The sequence below is a fragment of the Glycine max genome, chromosome 4, assembly GCF_000004515.6.
Source record: "Glycine max cultivar Williams 82 chromosome 4, Glycine_max_v4.0, whole genome shotgun sequence".
Classification (NCBI taxonomy): Eukaryota; Viridiplantae; Streptophyta; class Magnoliopsida; order Fabales; family Fabaceae; genus Glycine; species Glycine max.
This window is the reverse complement of record NC_016091.4, coordinates 41,803,859-41,819,498: the sequence shown is the minus strand read 5'-3', so window position 1 is coordinate 41,819,498 and position 15,640 is coordinate 41,803,859. Positions and strand designations below refer to the sequence as shown.

Genomic DNA, 15,640 nt, shown 5'->3' with positions numbered 1-15,640 from the left:
TATGTCATGAATTCATCTTTATAGCTTTACGTTTGCAGTGTTCGTAGGCTTCACTTTTCTAGTGTTCGTTGGTTGTTTTTTCAGGTTTGTTTTGTTCTTGCTTCTTGGTTTGGTTTTTTCTTTCTTCTCTATTTCGTATGTGAATCTGATTTCCCCAGTACCTGTTACCGTGAAGTTTGTAGAGTTTATTATTTATTTATTTTCACATTATATGAGGTTTCCTCTGCCCGTATAGTCAGAAATTCCCTTGTATGATATGAAATATGCACTTGTTTATTTGTTCATGATGGTTCATATTCTGTTAACATTTTCTTATTGCAATATATTTGGTTTTGTCCACAAACTGTTTGATGTTTGATCTGAATCAAGGAAAAATATTTTGCCCACAAAATGTGATTGTCACTTTCCTAGAAACAATTTTTTTTTGGTCCAGTATCCACAAATTGATGCTTGCTTGTAGCATTGAGGGCATTGATACCCATATATACCCGGTACATGCATGGATTATGGATCCAATCTAATGTTCAATATGCCAAAACAGTACTATCTAGTTAAAAAGATAATTTCATAGATTCTGAGAGACTAATCTACACTTTTGGTTGACAAAATCATTAATTAAAATCACTAAAACTGCAACCTCTATGTATAACATAAATATATTCCATATTGCATGTATTCAATTAAAAAGATGGTCATCCCCAAATTAATCTATTAGCAGCTTTTTTGTTTATTCTTATTTCTTAATTATAATCTGCCCAAGACTATCTCTGGGCTCCTGTTGCCATTAATAAATCTGCAGTGCTATGAAGGTAGCGTGAGCATCTTACTCAAATATGAAAGTATTTACTTTGTTGATTCTGTATTTTTAGGAATAGTAAAAAGACATGATGATGTGGAGTTAAAATTTATCCACCAAAATATGTTAGTAAATAATACATCCTTTGATTTTTAGAAGAGATAAGCATTACTAATAAATCTTTAGATATCTGTAGCGAACTAATGATACTATTATTGAGGCACAACTACGGGCAAAACAAGTTCCGCCCTGCCCAAGACTGCAATTGAAAATTATTTGCAGTCAACTGGTCAATTGCTCATTTTGTCATGCTCACAATGAATCTTTTGACCTCAATGAATATGTCTTGTTTCCTCAATTCCTCCTTGTTTTACTATTCAATTCTAATTATTTGCAATTGAAAATTATTTGCATTCTAATTTACTATTCAATTCTGTGATGTCTAGGTGTTGGGTTTAATTATTTTTTATTTTTATAAACATATAGCATATGAAAATGTTGATTAAATTAATGTCCAACACCAAAACAATTTTATACTTAATTTACTGTTAAGCACTTCTTTTAAGAATTTAGTAGCTAAGTATGTTATCTAGAGAATTATGGGAGTCCCACGTGGGAAGTATTGGATTCTAGTGTGGAATTTTTAAGGCTTTGGTATCTCCATTCTCCAATTACAACAACTTGTTTTTGTGGTGTGGTTCTCCCAAGGTTCTTATCACAGAGATACAACTTTTCTTTTCTGCCCAGGTTGGCATAGGATTTCATGGGCTTCCTTGGGCAATAAAGTTGACAAATTTGAATCATTACATGGGAAGCTTTCAGAATGAGATTTTGAGTGGAATTGGTTTGCATATCTATGGTATGTGAAGTCCTCGTGTTTGGACAGTGTCAAATAAAATCCTAGTTTCTTGGAGTTGAGTAGTATTTTGGGAGAAGAGCTTATGATAGGTTACATTCTTCATGTTCGGCTCGTAGATCATTATAGTTGGTCTCTAAAGGGAAGTCTCCTGCAATTAGGTGTGATGGATAGATATATTAGGGGGTGTTTGGTTGGGTTGTTTTCTGTTTTTATTTTCACCGAAAACAAAAAATGGTGATGAAAATATGTTTGGTTGGATTTTTGAAAATATTTTCACTGAAAATGAAAACAGGAAACAACCAGAAAATAAAAACAATAAAATCTCATTTTCAGTGTTTTCAACATTTCGGTTGAAAACAGGAACATCATTTCGGGTAAAATGAAAACGAGATGGCGAAGAATGTAATTTTAAGCAAATCTAAAAATACAAAAGGACAAGAAGTTAAGGGTGTGTTTGGTTTGTATTTTCATTTTTTGTTTTCATTTCTTATTTTCATTTTTTGAAAACTGTTTTCATTTTCAAAAGATTAGAATTCTGAAAACATGTTTAGTTTGACTTTTTTTTTTTTGCTTTCAAAAAATAAAAACACTGAAAATGCATTTTCAAAAGGAAATGTATTTTTAGATTTGCTTAAAAGTACATTCCTTGCCACTGCGTTTTCATTTTACCCAAAATGAGGTTCTGGTTTCAACTGAAAACGAGATTTTATTGTTTCTCGTTTTTGGTTCGTTTGAGAAAATATTTTCACTAAAAATGTTTTCAAAAATCCAACCAAATGCATTTTCATCACCATTTTCTATTTCCAGTGAAAATGAAAATAGAAAACAGTCAACCCAAATAGTCCCTAATATATCATAAAATTTCAATGTTTTTATTTCCTGAAAACAGAAAACAAGAAATCAAACCAAACATGTTTTCAGAATTCTAATCTTTTGAAAATGAAAATAATTTTCAGAAAATGAAAGTAGGAAATGAAATCGGAAAATGAAAATACAAATCAAACACACTCTTAGCTTGTGAGAGTTATATATTTGAACTCAAATAGGTTGACAATATTTTTAGAAGGAAGAAAAAAAGAGTTTGGTGGGATTCTTTAAGAAGAGATTAGTTGTTAATGCGCTGAAGGTCAGGATTTCATGAAAATACTAACTAAGGAAGAGGATACAAATTTCAAACACTTCCATAGAATTGCTAGCAGTAAAACTATAAAATGAAGAGAAGTGTAATTGAAGAAATATAGTGAAAAAGTGATGGCTTTGCTAGAGACCCTAATTTCATTGAAGAGAAAATGTTCTAATTTCCTCATGCAATATTCAAGTACCTGAAATTAATTTCTCATCCTTTTCCTCCTTGCCTAGGCTACATTATAGTGATGGCTCTTTCTTATGTATTCTCGTTATTTTCTTTGTCTTTATCAACTCCCCCCTATGCACTCGGGTCTTATTTTTAACATTACAATCTCCATGGTTATTGCTTTAGAAATTTCATTTTAAGATGTTTCTATAAATACTCATTTTAAGGGAACCTCACAGGTGCTACTGACCTAGATCAATATTAATTACTCTTGTTTCTCTGTTTTGACAAATCAATGTATTGTGAATTGTTGATTGAGTATTTGTAGTTTAGTATTTTTTTATTCTTCTTAGCTCAATTGACATCTTTTTTATTCTTATTTTCTCACTTTAACTTAGTTTTGGTCTTAGGAAAATGATTGAACTTAATTGATAATTGTGGCTTATTTTTGGATTTTTGTGTTTACTTGACTTATCTATCTTGTGCAGGGCCTATAAGACACTATAGAATTCCAAATGGAGCGTGTGAGTAATCCCTGGAAAGCTAAGAAAAAAATATTCAATTTTGTCACAAATAAGCTTTGGCCATTTCGAGGGTCAAATTCGGTTTGGAAGTCAGAACTGCTGCACTTGAATAATTAGGCTGCGAGTTTGGGCTTTGTTTTGTGTAATTAGTTTATTAGGTAGATTAGATGAGCCTAACCAAGGCTTATCCCTTCCTTCTAAGTAGTCACTCAATATATTAGTGGAAATTAGTTAGTTAGTTAGTTATTTCATTTTGTTAAAAAACAAATTTAGTTACTTGTTGTGCAAGTTTTAGGATAATTTTTTTTCTTTTTTTTTTCTCTCAATCGTACTTCATTTATAGTTTTTTTTTTCACTTTTGCTCTTCCTTTCTCTTGCACAAATTTTATGGTTTTTCCATTGGTGATGATCATGAAAGGCTAAACACTTAATCAATCCAAGGATCCACTCCAAGTAAGGCTGAATTTGAGCTCTGATTTAATATTTCTAATCTTTGTGAATGTTAATCTTTTTCTTCAATCCTATTTTTGATTTTCATGATTATGACTATGCTTAAGATTGAAAACGGATTAGGTTATGGATTCATTTCCTAATTTCGAAATTTAATCACAGATTGTTTGGATAATTTTTCAACCTAATTTGCGATCTCAAATAATTTAGGGATTGATTTGATTGAACTATTTCTAATGCATTTGACTAAACTTTCACACTTTGAACATCATTTGTAGTAATTGTGATAATTCAATTTGCATTGTTTGGTGAATTGGATTGATACTATTAAACTTGAATCGTATTTTGTTTTTGTTATGTTCTATTTCTTCATCTCTGTTTTTGTGTTTTCACATTCTTTTACATTCGTCTACAAATTATTTGTTGAAATTTCCCTTGCTATTTATAAGTGAGTTGAAGTAGGAACTAAAATGAATTGTATCTTTGGGTCGACCTAGGTTAATTTTGTACTGCAGAATTCTCTAGTTTTATTTGTTTTGGATTGATTCGATAGTTGTTATCACCGGTCAAATATAGAACCTTTGTCGGGCTTCACCTAAAATCTTAAGCTTTTAGGAGAATTAGTCCTTTTCATGATCATTCACTTAAGTTTATGCTTTTAGGAGATTTGAGCCTTTGGACATATTTGTTTCTTTTAGTTGTGTATCCTATTTAGTATTTGCATATCTATCTCATAATCAAACTTCTCAAATCTAGAGTTTTTGGAAGATTAAGGCTCCTTCTTTGTTACTTAATTGATCACCAATTCCATTTTCATTTGGGACTATTCTATACACCCATTTTTCCACCTAAAGAGATAAGTCAGATTTAGTGTGTCGCAATTCAATATTTTAGAGCTTTTGATTCCTTAAGAGGTTTATCTAAAGGTTAAAAATTTTGTTTGAATTATCGGATTATGCGAAATAGAAGTAATACGAGTGGTTTTTCAGACTCCGACCTCACATGATAACTATTTCTCTTGATGTTTGTATTTTGAGTTTTCCAAATTCATAAAGTATTATTTATCCCTTTCTATATTGTGTCAGATTGTTGGTGACTTATATTCTATTATGATCATCCTTTTGAAATCCTTCTGAAATTTTAGACTATATTTTTCTTGTACTTATGATATTTTATTTTGGAGCATGTAGGACTTTGCTCATGATTAACGATTAAAACTTTGATGATGTTTTCTTTTATTATTTCTAATGTTATTTTATTTTCCACAATTGATAAATGTTATAGTCTAATGTTTTTACTTGTGTTTTACTTCGCTAAAAACAAATTCACTTTTTTTTTGTAATCAAATTAATTTACCATTTTCAAAAAATTTAAATCAAATCCATTTAGACTTAGTTAAGCATTTTTCAAGGTGATGTTTTGGAAATGGGCATGACAACCTGCAAAGATTTGCCATTGCCTTAAACACATCCATATTCATTTGAATTTATGGTACAGTATAACAATACAATTATCCCATTATGAACTTTTGCTACCCTCATTGCGTATATCTAGTGAATGTCATGAGGGATTTTAATTTTGTTATAGTCTTTCTCAAAATTTGGATATTGTATGAAGATATTTCTTTCTATTGTGTTAACAGTCTGAGCATTCCCCACTGATGGATAAACATAGTAGTCAATCTTCTTGGCAGTATCCAAACTGATTTTTGATACACTAGACTCCTTCCTTAACATCTATTCTATCACCTTCTTCAGTAGTTTCATGGTGTTACTTATCAACTTGGATCTTTCATGGTTAGAAAATTTTTGGATGTTACCTTTGGTCATAAAGAGCTAACTAGTTTCCTTCATTCATTAGGCATAAACTGGTTTCCTCATGTTTACAAAATGGATTTTTGATAATATGCAACATAGCTTTTTGAGCAACATAAGTCTCCAAATCCCAATATAACATTTGATACTTCACTGAAAAGTTTACCAAAATAGCTCCTCCGTTTTCTCATAATTTTCATCATCTTTACTCTTTGAGGCACTTAATTTGTGTTAGGTCCTTAATTTGAGGCTCGGTAGATTCTTAGTGTTACTGAGGAAACTTCCCGGGAGGAGATTGTGAAGGTTAGCCTGTCATATCATCTGTGCTCTGGTTATATTACCCTTTTGTTGTTTGAACTTCGAATGTATCCCCCACTGATCGAGGGGAGGAAGACATTTTTGAAGAAAAAGTATGAAGTTATACCTTTATTATTAGAAAATCAATGACTAATAGTCTAATGTTATGATAAAAATACATGCTCATAATGTTAAAATTTACTTCATTTTTCAATTAACATTATAACTTCACATTTATCTTTTGCTTTAAGGAGTTAAATTCTTGTTATAGTAGTTGTTTAAACATGCTTCTTCTGTGCAGAAATATGGTAGTTTGTTTGAGAATAATGCCAAGAATGGGAGTTTTTACCTCCAGTCCAAAGTTCATCGAGCCAAAGAATGTCTGGAGGCTGTCCATCAAGGCAAGAATCCGGGTACCCCTTGTTGAGAACTTGGGTTTTCTTTATCTTATAACTCGTGTGTAATCATTTTGGTCACTGATCGAGTTGTATTACGCACTACAAAAAAAATGACCTATGCCTACGGACGCCTTTTCCCACAGACATGAATTAGTGTAGGTAAATCTCAAAAATATTTCTACCTACACTTGACTAATGTAGGTAAAACTCAATCGTTTGTACCAACCATTATTTGGTGTAGGCAAATTCATTAAAACTAAAAAAAAGACTTCTACCTATAACTACATTGTGTAGGTAAAACTCCAAAAAAACTTGTGCCTAAGATTGATTAGTGTAGGTAAAACTCAAGGATTACTACCTACAAAAGAACAGTGTAGATAAAACTTCATAAAACTTATGCCTATAATTGATTGGTGTAGGTATAACCTCAAAAAGTCTTATACCTACCATTGGTTGGTGTAGGTATAATCTCAAATGATAGTTTAAAAATTATAATAATATAAAAGTTATACATTTGGAACTTTAAACATAAGTTACCTGGGATAAAATTAACTTAAAAGTTAATTAAAAACTAAAAATTTAATTTATTAAATTATAAAATCATAATTTATTAAATAAGAATAACTAATAAATTATTAAGAGTAAAAAAACATAAAAAGTTATAAGTTAACATTTAAAAAAATACTATTTCAAGTAATATTTTTAAAACACTCATTACAAAAAAAAAGTTTTCCTTATAAAAAATTAAGCAAATTTTTTAGTTAATAATTTTTTAAAAAATTGAAATATTTTATTCAACCTAATCTTATTATCCGTGCAAGAGAATAAATTTTACAAGTTAAATAAGATAAGAAAAAAGAAGAAAGTAAAAGAGCAGGGTTCAATATCGTAAGTGTAGATTTCATCTTAGTTAGGGTTCAATTCTCAATCTTCATTCCCCGTTCCCTGGCCTTTGCAGTTCCTAGTTCCTACTACTGTGATTGTGAGTCTCTCTTCCTCATTTCTCTCTCCATTCACACTCTCTCTTCTGTTATGCTTTTTTTGCTTTCAATTTTATTTTGCTCTAACATAACCGTGCTTTTTCTTCTTCTTCCCGTTTTTCGAGTTAATTCTCGGGTTTCTTCTGAGCGAGCAGAAGGATTTCAGCATCGGAGGCCGAATCGTTGTGAGTGTTAATTTTAATTCTTCAGTTGAAAATCCTGTTGTTAGGAATCAAAATCACATTGAGTACCTCGTTGAATGAACTGATTTCGTGACTTGGTTTAGGTTTGCGATCTAGTGTTCTGTCTTTAACTCTACTTTCTATATACATTTTATGTTATGTAGGATGCATGCAAATGATTATGCGCTTCTCATGTACTGAATTGTCCGAATAGAATCAATAGATGACACAGATTATGTAAATTCTTCTAAATGTCTGAATAGAATCAATATTCTGCACATTGAATGGATCGGATAGGTATATATATTCTTTAACTTTCCTTGTCGCACTGTTCTAACAGTTTTTTTAATTCCAGAAATTGATTCCATCATGCTATGTCTTTGCTTAATTTAGTAGATGACAAATCGTGATAAAAAAGTGTGCATTTGATATATAGTGTACAAGGGATTTATTTGCAGCCAAGAAAGTTGGGTTTATATATATAGAACTTCAATTCTGTGGTTTGAAAATATCTTGGACAAAACGTGTTTTCAGCAACTTGTGTATATATTATATAATACTATAAAAAGAAAAACTAACTTGGACTTTATTTATTATTTATATATTATTTTCCTATAGCAACACTAGATACAACTCAAGCTGGTATACTATCTTAAGCAATGTGTCTTGGTCATAGGCTCGTAGCTAATTTGTTGCTTGCATTAAAAGTGGAAGAACTGAACAAGTACCGTATTGTGGTTATGATTTTTCTACAGTCATTCTTAAATAGAAACACTATCTGAAAGAAAACCCAATTAAACTGTTTTCTGAATGGTTGGACTTGGATATATATAAGATGAAAACAACAGTCCAAATGATTTTTGTTGCTTTTCTGCATTGATAGCTTGTAAGATACCTAAAATTATTTGGTACTGCAAAACAATACCTATCTGATCCATTCAATGTGCAGAATATTGATTCTATTCAGACATTTAGAAGAATTTACATAATCTGTGTCATCTATTGGTGCATCCATTGAGTACCTCATTGAATGAAATGATTATGCATGCAAATGATTATGCGCTTCTCATGTTATGTAGAATTGCCTAGTAGAACTGATAATTAGTTGCAATTGCAAAAGATTGTGATTGTTGGGATTGTAGAGAGAAGGGTGGTTAGTGTTAGAATAGGCTGAGTGTGGATGGGGAAAGAGGAGGAAGAGATGAGGGGTGAGATTGAGGAACGACTGATTAATGAGGGGTGTGCTAACACGTTATTTATGTCTCAATAAATTTATATTGATGAATTTGCCATACTAGATTCATCTTCTTGTAATGTCCAGAGGGAAATTTATAACAACGGAGAGAATCAATTTCTCTCTGCTTCCAAATTACAAATCTTCTTCTGCAGAATTTACTTGTTTAGCTTTTTTTTTTATTTTTTTCTTTTTCTGATTAAATTGTTGAATTACTCGGACTCTATAGTTGTTACATTTTAAGATTTGGTCTTTTTACATGAGGAAATTGTGAATTTAATTCTACTTTCTATACATGATGCATGCATGCCAGTTTTGATCCTGGTTGCTAACATAAGATATACAAGATTTATTTAACAGTATAAAATATCTGTAAATAGGTGGGAGAAAGAACAACTTTGCTACTTATAAAATTTTTTGTTTAATTTGAATAGAGTTGTCTTATATATAGTATGGTATATATAAATACACACTCCCTCACGATCTAATTAAGTAGTTTCTTAATCATGGCATCATGGGCAACACCTTAAGTAGTTTCTTAATCATCCGCTCGATTAGCCAACAACTATATAGGAGTTATGATAAACTTTATTAGCAATGATTCATTAAATACTTAATCAAGTCTAATCACTTGAGCTTGTGATGTTTAACTAGACCCGTTTGGTTTTGGGATTCATTTCTTAATTTAGTGTTGTCGGCCCTGTTGACCAGTTTCAGGATTCAATTTAAAGAAATGGTCCATCAAAGATTGAGACCTGAGAGAATCATTTTAATTTGTCCACTAATTTGCATAATAATAGTAAAATAGTAGCTAGAGTGGAAAGGCAAGGAGAAAGATATATGATTTGCTTCCTCGAGCCCCAAATAACAAAATAATTTAGAATTCAAAGTTTCGTTTTGGGAATGATAGAATAGTACTATTGCTATTTGTCATTGGTTAATTGGGCATAAAAATTTTAAACATGTAAAGGCAGATTAGCTTAATTAGACCGTGAGGGAGTGTGTACAGCCACTCAGCCAGCCTTAGGTCGTGTCTTTAACTCTGTTACCTGGTTTTGTTATACTATAGGGGTCAATTATTTGAATAGAGTTGTCTTGGGCATAAAAATCTTTCTTTAACTTTGCTACTTTATATTATAAGTGTAGTAATGACCGGTTGTCTTAAAATAAAAGAATACACTTAAATTGGGTTGGCCTAAAACATATTCTATAAAAAAATTTAGAAGAAACCATACATAATATTTAATAAATACACTATTTAATGATGTAGAACAGTCAATGCTACTTTTAATATATTGATTACAACATTTATTAAACATAATATATTTCCCTCTGGAGATGAGGGGTGAGATTGAGGAACCTTGCTTTGTAAATTTATGACCAAGGGTTTTCTTTTCCATTTTTTAACCTTGCTTTGTTGATTCACTGTCAGCATTTCATGATATGACATCATTAATGATGGTATTACTTGTTCCTTTTCTTGATTGAACGAAAAGTGAAATAATTGTGAGTAGTAGTTGATGTAGTTTTGCATAATTGAGTGATAGTGAAAAATTTTATTCTACTTTATAGTTGCTAACACGACTGTGATTGACTTATACCTGGATATTTTAGTTATACTAAGCACTAATTTATTATGTCTATTTTATTCTACTTTTTCAGTTTATTTTATCAAATGGATAAGAGTTGGATAAACTACAATTCTCTTAATAAAGAAAAGTATATTAGATGAGCTTTAAATTTTCTAGATTTTGCATTTGCGAAATCATCAAAGGATGGAAAAATTTTATGCCCTTGTACCAAATGTGTCAATTGCAAGTGGCGCTCTCGGATGAATGTTTATGAGCACATCATTAGTAATGGGTTTCTGAAAGGATATGTTACTTGGATCTTTCATGGTGAACAAGTTGGCCCATCTAGTTCTTTAGATACATCCCAAGTGGAAGGGGAGTTTGATCATGACATGGATACAATGGTTCATGATGCATTCACAATGCATGCAACTAATGAGAGTAATGACACATATATAAATATGGAGGATGGAAATTCTATAGAATTCATGAATGGACCTAGTGTTCAACAATCTGAAGACAATAATAATTTAGATAAGTTCTATCAGATGTTAAGGGAGGCAGAGCAAAGTCTTTATAAAGGTTGTAAGAAGTTTACAAAATTGTCATTCCTTGTACATTTGTATCACTTAAAGTGTCTAAATGGGTGGATTGATAAAAGTTTTTTGATGTTGTTAGAGTTGTTAAGTGATGCATTACCAGAGGAAAATACTTTGCCCAAATCATTTTATGATACAAAGAAGATTATTTCAGGGTTGGGTCTATCTTATGAAAAAATTCATGTTTGTCCCAATGAATGCATATTGTATAGGAAGGAGTTGGCTGATGCTGAAATTTGCCCTAAATGCAGAAGATCCACAAAATTAATCAAGTCTTAGAAGCTATAGATCAAGAGGTATGAATTTATAATTATACTTATTCAACGATTTAACTATGATATGATACTTTACAAAGAAAAAACATTCTTTTAATTTAGGTACCTACAAATGGTTCTACCAGTAAAGATCATCAAACTACAAACAATCTTAACTAGAGGTGAGTTGAAATTTAGACGGTAATGAAGATGCGAGTCGGCGACAAAATGTTATTTCAGGAACATGATTTAGATGGTAATGAAGATGTGAGCCGGCAACAAAATGTTCAAGTGTTTGGTTTTTACTTTGTCTATTTGTCCAGCAACTCAAATTAACTCTTTTATACATTTAGAAACTTAGAAACTTGTTACATTTTAGTGATGATTCCCTCCATGTAAAGAGGGTCATGGTGCACCAAAAATATACACTTAGGAAGGACTATGCACATGGTACTAAAAAACAAGGCAAAGTGAATTGGAAAATTTTCTATAGCACTACTAATGCTAGATCATTTCACAATGACAATGGATCAAAGGCTGCAATATGTTAAAAAGCACACAATCTAGTTACAATAATCACAAATTAGGCTAACAAAAATTTAATTGTACGTAGCAGATTGTTGTAACTTTTCAAAGGCCATGTTGCAGCAGATTTCTAACTTTGTGTAACATAATAATAAGTTCATGTATATTTAATTAAAAATTATAATCAACAAAAAGTGTAATTAGGAACTAGTTTTATTATTATTATATGACGTTTACCTATAGAAGATCGTAGGTACAAGTAAATTGACTTTTACCTACAGTTAGAGATTATAGGTATAAATTAATATCTTTTACCTACACATTTGAAATAGTAGGTATTACCTATAGTGATAGTTAAATTTGACTATAGGTAAAAATATATCCGTAGGTAAAGCCTATAGTGACAGACTATTAGTTGTCATTGTATACCCCTCAAAGTTGACGCAAAAAACGTCTGTAGGACATTTATTGCTAATAAAAATTGTAAATTAGTTGGGGATTGTCCGATAATAATGAAGATTATCTATAGAATTACGCTATTATTTTTTTAACATGATGAAGATGAGAATAACTTACTTAGACATGACAAGTATTTGGGTAAGTGTTTGAAATAACTTATGAAAATAAGTTATGATATGTTCATAAGCTGATTACAGTTTATTTTAATAAGCTCTACGAAATAGTTCATGGAAATAACTTATAGCTTATATGATTATGGAATCAGTTTAACCACATTTCCTCTTCAATTATGAAAACAATTTATATAAATGCTACATTAGATTGTTTACCCTAACAAAACTTGAATTGGTACCAAAATTGTGGAAGCTATTTTCGTTGCTTTCATATTCATCGTTGCTAATAGATTTCATCTTCTTATCGTCGACTTTTGCAAATGTAATTGCACAGAAGTCTCTGCATTATTGTTTTCATTTGTCATATTTTTATGATGTTCGAGTTGATAGGATGTATGATAATTGCCAAGGCTTGGTTTAGGTCATCAATTTCGCATTAGTTGAGGCAAATGCTTATGTTGAGCCAAATACGAGAGGCTAATAATGTTCCAAATATCAAGAGTTCTATTACAAAAAAAATAAATACTATTAGGTTCATTAGAAGTATGGATTCTACTAGTGCACTTGGGACTTTGTAGGAAAAAATGAATAAAAAAATTATAACCATTGAAAAATTAAGGACTGAAATTGTGATTAAACACGCTACACGTGCATGTACACATGAATGTGTGGAGTTTATTTTATTAATCGTTTGATTGATAGTTAAAATTTTATATTTTTTTATATGTAAAATTGTGTCTATTTAGATAGGTCGAATTCTAGTAGTAAAGCTATATAAGTATAAATACAATGCAAAATAAGCATTTTCAATATAAAAAATTGTGAGAAATTGCTAAATTATTACAAAATACAGCATATAGCTTTAAAATATTGCGTTATTAATGGTCTCTTTATTTTATAACTTTTTCTTTTAAATTAATTGCCATATATTATTTGATTTTATTTTATTTTGTTTAAAATTTTCATATAAGAAATAAATTAATTAAAAATGTTTTCATTATCTATTATTTTATGGAGCTTAGAGTTCAATTTGATCCTCAAATTTTATTAAAGTGTTTAATTGGATCCTCATATTTTAAAAAGTTTCAATTAGATTCTCCAATTTTTTAGAATGCACCAACATTATCCTTTCCGTCAATTTGAGTGGTATCATTAAAACCTCTCTCAATCTCTACTAATCTCTCCTTCTCTAATGAGATTCTGGCCGCTGCACCATCCAAATGCCCTCATCAAGCATTGCACCCTCTCCTTCCTCTCCCCTGTGCCGCTCTTCCCCGCGGCACCCCCTTCTCCGTCGCCACCCTTATCACAACCCTATTCCTTTTACCTTGATTTCCCTTTGATCCTTCAACAATTTTCAAAATTAATTGAGAGCTTTCATAGATCAATCAATTTCGAGAAAAAACACATGTTAGAGTATGTATTTTAGTTGAAAAACGAGAGAGTAGTTGTGAAAAAACCGATCTAAAACTGTTGTGCCAAATGTGACATATCCTCTTTGGTTTTCTTTTGATTTCTCCCTCTTTACTTAGCATATTAAAAAATTAATTGAGGGATTTTGTTTCCTGTAACATCTCGTTTTTCGTAAAATAAATAAAAAGAGTTTTATTTAAAAATTAATAGAGTTTTTAAAAATTAAATAAATGAGATAAAAGGGTTTTTTGTTAATGAAAATAAGGGTTTGGTAGTATTAGAAAATAAATAGAGTAAAATGATATTTTAAAAAATAAAAAGATGTTTTAATTGGTTATTTATTTAATGAAATAGTAAAATAGAGTTCTTTTTTATAAAATAATAAAATAAAAAATAGAGTAAATAATAGACTTAGAGAACCCTAATTATAAATAGAGACATATTACATTTATGATATATTTCTACCCTCTATCTTCCTTCCAAATTCATTCTCCCTTCTTCCTCTCTCAAAACCTTTTTTTCCTGCATACATCCAAATCTATTCAAGTAAAATTAGGATCACAAATTTGTTAACCGTTGGATCATTCTAAAATTTGGATACCATCTTCAGAACTCATTTATGCAAATTTCTATTGCTGAGATTTGTGAAATAATGTCTATAGAGAGATAAATTCCCCTCGCACAGAGACAATAAAATTAAGGCTCCAATCTCTTCTCCTTCTCTCTAACGCTTGGAAACCCTAGTAGAGCAACTAGAGAAAGAGCTTGAGGAATATTAGGAAACCACTAGAGACATTACTATCACTACCAAACTACACACGTGTGGCTGCTTAGAGATAAGGGATGCGTTTATTACGATTGGGGTTAGAATGAACACGTGTATGGATCCTTAGAGGATCAAATTGGGATTTATTTTGGGATATTTAGTGTATTTTAATTCTACCTTTACGATTATAATTACAAGATTGTTATGTTTGACAGGCCAATTGATACCCTGATGCGAATTGGTTGATAAAATTGAGTGCTCTTGGTGTTTTCATGTTTTGACTTATGATTTTGATTCCTTTGATTTTGATATGATTATGTGAAATTGTTTGAGGGGTTTAATCATATGAACATAACATATTAATATTATTACTGTGTGACATCTATATGATGCATAAGGCGTGATAATGTGTTGTCTTGAGATTATGAAAGTGTGATGAACTATGTGTAAGTGACAAGTTGAGTATGTGTTAAATTGTGAAATCACACATGTATTGAGATGTTGTATGCATTGAGTTGTGAGCTATGAACTATAAAATCACACAACTGTAAGACCCTTTAAGGGCAATGAGTTAATACGTGACGACTATTGTAATGAGATCCACTATGGGAAACCATGAGTTTAATCACTTTGAGGAGTTTTATGTTTTGTATAGGTCATAGATAGAGTCTATGTGTTAAAATATTTTCTGGGTTGGACCTGAATCAGGAGGGAGAGACCTTTTTGGAGTCTAGGCCACAGGAGTTAATACAACTGGTTTGAGTTCTCCTTTAAGTCTGTGCCAATTCCACATGGTTGGAGCATTCTCGCAAAATAGCGTGACCTTGACCGGTCTCCCTATGATTTTAGCTAGTGAGAGTGACTTGACTTACCAGTGTGTGGTCTGTCTTGTCATGTACTCCTAGGCGCTCGACAAGGTTTTTCTCCGACATAGTACCACATTGCATAACGCTCGTGTAATGATCATTGTGACTCGTTACGTGATGGTGGACAATGAATTGTGTGAGTGTGAGATGTTGTGTTATACTTGAGATGTGTTGTTCTGACACGAGATTAATGTGAAAGTGTGGAATTTGATTTTGTGATTAAATCCTTGGGACAAGTTATGTTAC

At 31.0% G+C, this 15,640-nt stretch overlaps 1 long non-coding RNA gene across 1 annotated transcript; it reads left to right on the top strand.

Annotated features, from left to right (window-relative positions):
- Nucleotides 1-7,528: 7,528 nt before the first annotated feature.
- Nucleotides 7,529-11,630, top strand: LOC102670053 (uncharacterized). The gene is made up of 3 exons (XR_414016.4): nucleotides 7,529-7,597; nucleotides 11,211-11,294; nucleotides 11,376-11,630. It is a non-coding gene; the product is annotated as an uncharacterized lncRNA (long non-coding RNA).
- Nucleotides 11,631-15,640: the final 4,010 nt, after the last annotated feature.